The sequence below is a fragment of the Zea mays genome, chromosome 4 (genome assembly GCF_902167145.1).
Source record: "Zea mays cultivar B73 chromosome 4, Zm-B73-REFERENCE-NAM-5.0, whole genome shotgun sequence".
NCBI classification, from domain to species: Eukaryota; Viridiplantae; Streptophyta; class Magnoliopsida; order Poales; family Poaceae; genus Zea; species Zea mays.
In genome coordinates this window covers 9,720,727-9,727,798 of record NC_050099.1, presented here as the reverse complement: position 1 = coordinate 9,727,798, position 7,072 = coordinate 9,720,727, and the positions used below count along the sequence as shown (strand labels likewise).

Sequence of the window (7,072 nt, the reverse complement as noted above, 5' to 3'; positions counted from 1 at the left end):
AACCAACATAGTCAAAATTTATACTAGCACATATTTGTTTTCAAATCTATTTGCACAGTTGTGTTATTGTATAAATTTTGTCGGTCGGCCCGTGACTTACTTATATATAGCAGTACTATTACCAACTTGTGTAGGGCTTGTATCACAATTTTTTGTGTGTATCAGCTCATATGAAATAATGATAGATATAATCCATTTATATAGATAGAGGATACATATATATTATATAGACATACATACAGAGAGAGTACGTACAATACCGGTAGAGAAATGGTAGCTACAGGTAGAGGTCCAGCCGTCCAGGTACATGCATGCATAAGTGAAATATACGGCGTCATGCATGCCATAATATGGCTTAATTCATCTTAGCAATGATGCATGGCTGGATACTAGAGACATACAATACCGTAGTAATAAGGTGGTGGGATCTGAAATGGAACGCCAGCTTACGTAGTACAGTACTAACTTAAGCGCGTCGAGCGGAGCACCGTCAGGCGCACGGCGGCGGCGCCATGCCGAGGGTGTGGTCGTACTGGATAGGCTCGGGGACCCACTTGCTCACGTTGATGAACGTGTCTGCCGTGTACGCGGCCACCTCGGCGTCGGCATTGAGGACGCGGAAGCCCGACCACTTGACACAGCTGGCTGTGTCGGCACTAGCGTCGTCGTTGTCGTATTCCAGGTATAAGATGGTCCAGGTGGTATCCTCGACGACCTTGTTCTTATTCCACGCAACCCAGCCGTTGGGGCTGACCACGCGACTGAGATACGACTTGATGAAGGCGACGTGGGAGTTCCTGTAGGGGCGGCTGAGGTAGGTCTCCACACCGTCAAGGTCCACGCCCGGCGCCGCTTCCATGGTGCACATGTGGAACGAGAAGTCGGACTCGTGGCTAGCGTTGTTGCAGCCCTACGCCGTCAGCACATTGTGCTTGCCTTTCGGTGGGCGGCGCACCAGCAGCGTGCAGCTCTGGAACATGGCCTGGGCATTGCCAAACACAAATTAAGTCCACAGTGCCCCAGATCAAGGTCTGCAGGTAGAACTGGATCCCGTTCTCCACGTACAAGGTGTCCTCATGACCTTCCATGCTGCACCGGTAGACGACCGACTTGGTCGAATTTGACCTTAGCGCCACGTCCTATCTCCTTTCCGGCCCTGCCATGTTTCTGATTATTAGGTTCTATGCTATGAAGCCGTGACCCAAGGCATCTGCAGTAGTAGCAATAAATTAATAGTTCTGATTTATAGTATGCAAGCATGACAACTCAACTGCAGTGAAATATCGATCGCCAGAGTTACTCACTCACTGTCGCCGTCATGTTCATGGTGACACCAGTTGCATTGCTCTTGTTCCCTATGATGATGGTGGCACCGACCCCATCGCCGATCAGCATCACGTTCCTTCTTGTTATGTTGACGGTCTCGTCGTAGACGCCAGAGAGCACATGCACGATGTACTTGTCCTGCTCGGCTTCTTGTGGTGCGTCATCCAAGGCTGCCTGGATGCTAGTGTAGCAAGGCGGCGGAGCAGTGACACCGCCGCACCGCTTCACCACGACAGCATCAGCGTGCGCAGGCCAGCTCCCCGGTGGATCAATGATGTTGGACAGGTGGCTGAGTGGTCGTTGTCGTTGCCACTGCCACCAGGCAGCTTCTGCCTCGTCTCCGCGCCGCCGCTTGCAACGACAACCAGCGTAGCGAGCATCAGGGCCACCGCCATGGCCAGGCCTAGGCCGCACCTCCTCACGTTGCCTACCATCCCCTATAAGCTCCGGTGAGCGATCTGATCTAATGTGATGGTACACTGGCTCCTAACCTTACACACTTACCTTTGTGCGTGTCTTCGCTAGCCAACAGCGGCAGCATCCCATATATGTAGGCCCGCCTCGCCTGCCCGATCGAGCCAGCCATGTGCCCACGACGAGATCGACCACCCCAGGGGCCGGCGCGGGGCAAGAAGAATGGATCAGGGAAGAAGGGCCCTTCATGTCAGCCTCCTAGTACTTTAGTAAAGGAAAATGTTCCCCCAAAACGATTTAGTAAAGAAAAAGTTTCCCAGAAAGATTCAGTAAATTAAAAAGATTTCTGCACGGGTTCTTTCCCCTCTCATTTATGGATTCTATATATAGTTTTCCAGAGTGTGTTGATGACGACGATGCATGGGGATTGCTTTACACCAAAACTTGCATAGTGGGGTGCATTTTTTTACAGAAGGATTCCATTTTCAACCGTCAGTGCTATTTTTTAGTGGCGAAGCCGACTTAAGTTAGTTTCCATCGTCCGGCCAAGAAGTCAGCCAGCCGATGGGGATTAAATAACTCTCTATAATATCCCAAAAAATGTTGCCAAAGGTTGATCTTCGGTGCGTGGATGTGGGAAAAGGGTTGTGGGTCGTTGGATGCTAAGTTAGAGTCATCTTTGGCGTCGTTTCGTTTCTCCCGCAAAGAAACCCTAGTGTTGGCCCTTTCCCCCTTTTGCCCCTTCTTGGCCACCCCCCCTTTCTCCACCCACACTCTTGGCCACCCCACCCCATTTCCCCTTGGCTGGCCGCCCTCTCCTCCCATGGAAGCCCCTCTCCATGGCTTCCTCCTCCCTCCAGATCTCCCCCACACAGCAAGGATCGAGAAGGGGTGGAGCACGTTGAATTGAAGAGGGAGAGAGGATCAAGGAGATGTTCTTCACCATCTCTTCTTGAAGATTTTCTTGGGGAAAACCCTTTGTATGGATGAAATCCTTGTTCCTCCCTATAATTATGTGCTTTTGGAGGTTGTGGATCATGGGGATTAAAGGATTAGAGGTTGGATTAGATGTGGGGTTAGGTTTTGATCGCGAATTTAGTTTTTTGCGGAATGACAGATTCAATAGTTTCTGTTCATGCCAGTTTTCCATGGTCTTAGTGGCCTCAAAAAAAAGAAAAGTTTATATATGAGTCATAGATAATTTGTAGATCTTTCCGTGACCATGAAGAACACCTCAATCGGACATCAGATCAGAAAGTTATTGTAGTTTGATTATAGCAGTTCTTCAGTCTCATAATTCTGCGCAAAATCTGTTCTCTTAAGATTTAGGCAATTTTATCTATAGAATTCAACCTTGGGTTTGTAAGAAAAGTTGTAGATAATATCATAAGCTTTCCATATTGTTAAAGAGTGCATTCATATGAATTATGAAACTCTAGTTATGTTTGTTTTACTGTGGCTGTTCATTTTTGCCTGACAAAAATGAGCGGGTCTGTTCACTGGTAGGTTTCACTAGGTAAATGGCCGAATTGGCTCTTCCAACTATGGAGACATCTGTAGAGGGATAAAAGTTCTTACTGCCAGTAGAATTGCATGATTTTTGGTTGAGTAGTTAGTGAGATATCGAATTTTGAAGTTAACTACGCTGCTGTCTGAAACAGATTCAATCATTTATCTTGTCAGATGTTTTAGAACTTATAGATGGCAGAATTTAATAGTCCATTGAATACCGAAGTTGTAGGTATTTTGTGTAGATACTTCTAGATTATTTGTTTGATATCACCACTGTTATAATTTTAAAGATACAAAATTAACAAACAGCGCTGTTGTTGTATGGCATGTGGTTCAGGGTGGGAGGCTGTGGGGGACAGATATCCCCCGGGTCCACTAGAAGGCAAGAAGGCCTCGTGAAAGGCCTTAGGCCCATTATTTCGCAAGGCCATCCCTTCGTGGGCCAGGGGAGGAATGTCTGGCGGAATGGATCGGCGCAAGATTGGATCAACTCGAGCCCGGGCAGCCCAATGAATTCGAGCATTATCCACAGCAGTGATCCGATTCTCCCGCGCTACGGCCTCAGGCGTTGGAACTAAACGATGATAAGTTGGCAGGATCGTAGGAAGATAAGTTCAGTCGGTTCACTATTACTTAGGCGCATGTTGTTATCATATCCGCATGTATCGCCCCACGGTCAAGTATATAAGGCCTAGGGGGCACCCCATCAAAAGGTGGATCTCATTCATTAGCCAACTACTCAACTCTCTAGCATCCCTCGTACTAGAGAACCCCCTGTAACCTGCCCCATAAAAGATCCACACCAGGACATAGGGTGTTCCGCATCTCAAAGCGGCCTAAACCTGTGCAAAATTGCCCACTGTCTCTCGTGCATCTAGCACGAACCATCGAGCTACAGTCGGTTACACCGTCATACTCCAAAAAGCACCTCAAGGGCAACCCCAGGTGCACGGTCGGACCCAAAACACCGATAGCTGGCGCGCCAGGTAGGGTGTGTGTCACCGATCCAAGCTAGCTCAATGGCCATCACCTTCGGACACCAGATCGTCCTCCGCCCTGGATCCGTGTTCTGCTTCTGAACCATTTCATCCGTGGCAGATGAAGAAGGGACTCTACATCGCATCGCTGATCCACCGGAGAGAAAACCTTCCTCGATAGTCTCCGGGAAAGCTAGAGCGAAGCAGGAAAAAGCGCAGCCTCCAGCGTTCCAAGCAAAGATTGCCTCCTGCAGGCCAGGAGCAGAGAACTCGTCTAGCCAAAGAACCCCATTGTCCACCTCATCCACAGAAAAATGGACACGGATCGCAAGAAGAAAGGAAACAAACAAGACGAAGGCCCGGCAAGCTGCTCTTCTAGTGCCTCTGCCCTCAAAGGTGAACAGAAAAAAGCTTGTCGCCGCAACGGTCCCATTCTACTCTGATGTCCTCTTCATCGGGGGGAGAGTGGAGTCGTCCCCTGTCTCCGACGATGAACCAACCGCACCTAGGGAGGAACCTCCTCAGCGGGAAGCCCACCGACGAAGGAACCGACACTAAAATATCCGGTGACATCATGAAGCCGGAGAACAAGATCCAGCGCAGCCTATATCACGAGATGAGATCTCGGAGGTGGGAGAAACTCCAGATGAACAAGTCTTCAGGGAAAGGAGGAATTCCCGCCGATGTGATCGTCGGCAAGCTCAAGAGCAAGCCGAGCAGGAGGCAAGGCAACGTCGAGAGAATCGTCTCCTCGGACGAAACCTGAACCCCGACTATGCCCGAGCCATGAACACACCGAGCGAGGTAAGTGGAGTGTTAGCTCGGATAGCCGATGGCCTCCCCCAGACTCCAGACGCCGAGGGCTATCGGCGACTGCTCACTTGGGCAGCCAACCATCTCTTGCCTCTCGCTCATCCTCTGAGCGATCTACGACACGCCATTAACAGTCACCGGGATGCACGGAGCTCCATCAACGCTTCACACGAAAGACGACACGAGAACGAAATCCGGCGCTGAGAAGAGTATGATCGGGATCACGTCATCCCTGCGCGAAGTTAGGCCACCAACGTTGAGTCGGCAACAGCTTCAACCGGTGGCACGACCCGGGGGCGGCCGAGGCAGTACATCGACAACTCTCCTCCCTGGGACCGACATCATCATCGTCGATAGGAGGACACATGTGGAGTATCGGCGCTCACTCCACGTCTTAGGGCTGTTCAATGGCCCCCTAACTTCAAAGTCTCCAACGTCGACAAGTACGAGCCTAAGCAGGACCCGGGAGGCTGGTTGGCTATCTATACCGCCGCCGCCCGAGCCACTGGGGCAACTGAAGATGTGATGACTGCGTACTTGCCCATCGTCCTCGGGCAAGATGCACTGCAATGGCTACGACACCTACCCTGACACTGCATCGACAACTTGAGTGACTTCAGTCAGCGCTTCATCGCCAACTTCCAATCTCTCTCTGACAAGCCGGCACGGCCATGGGACCTAAAATCCATCAGGCGACGAGGGGATGAGACTCTCCGATTGTACCTCAAAAGGTTTCAGACCATGAGAAATCGTATCCCCGAGGTTGCGGAGGCAGCAGTGATCGAGGACTTCTATCGGGGATCTAATGACTCGGCCTTCGTCTGAGCCATACTTCAAAAGGCACCGACCACCTCCGAGCAGCTGTTCAAGGAGGCGGACCTCTACATCACCGCCGACGAACGAGCTCAGGACCTCATCGGAGGAACGAAGCCTGCACCACCGGCACCACAACGCGACACGAACCAACAACCCGACAAACGTTGGGAGAAGAGGCCTCGTGACGAGGTTCACACTGCCGGACCGCCTGTCTCTCGTGCCTGAGGGGCACCCCGTGGAGGCAAACAAACTTTGGACGACATCCTCGATGCCCAATGTTCGTACCACAAGGACATGCGCCATACCCTTCGGAACTGCAGAGACTTCAAGCACTCCATCGGGAACGGTCGACCCTTCCAACCTCTACCACCTCCCCCACCACGAGGAGGAACCGGAGAACCACGACAACCTCAGCAGCAGGAAGGGGGAGGTGGAGCATTCCCCCGTGTCGACGGAGAAGTCAACGTCATCTTCGGTGGACATGGGTCTCAAGAGAGCAAGAGGCAACAGAAGCTCAACGACCGTTAGATACTGGTGGCGGCCACCGGTCCTCCCGCCCCGTACCGATGGTCCGAACACCCGATCACTTTATCCCGGGCGGATCAGTGGCTAAATTTTGATCATCCGGGCAAGTATCCGCTCCTCGTCGATCCGGTGATCCGAGAGAGCATGGTGAAGAAGGTGTTAGTGGACGGGGGAGCAGGATCAACGTCACCTTCCCCAAGTACACTCCTAGGCTTGGGAGTCGCACTCAAAGAGCTCCACGAGTCAGACACTCCTTTCTTCGGCATCGTGCCAACTGAAGGAGAGTACCCGCTCGTACACATCTACATGTCGGTCACCTTCGGAACTCCGGATAACTACAGAACCGAGTACCTGAGGTTCGAGGTGGCGAGCTTCGACTGTGGGTACAATGCTATCATTGGTAGGCTGGGATTGGCGAGATTTATGGCCATTCCGCACTACACATACATGATATTGAAGATGCCAGGACCACAAGGAATCATAACCATGCACGCTGACTTCCAAGGCGCCGCAGAATGCTTCCGAGTGGCCATTCAGGTGGCCCTCACCACCAAGCACTCAACGACCTCTTCTGCTCAGGCGAACTCAAATCCTGAGGAGGACCTCACAGTACCTACAAATGAAGCTCAAGCCATGACCTCTATGCGACCGACTGAGGAAACAAAGAGAATCAACCTCGGGTTCGCTGA

At 51.4% G+C, this 7,072-nt stretch overlaps 1 pseudogene; it reads right to left on the bottom strand.

Moving 5' to 3' along the window:
* Positions 1-490: 490 nt before the first annotated feature.
* LOC118476874 (putative pectinesterase/pectinesterase inhibitor 38) lies at positions 491-1,760 on the bottom strand (annotated as a pseudogene).
* Between the last annotated feature and the right edge of the window lie 5,312 nt (positions 1,761-7,072).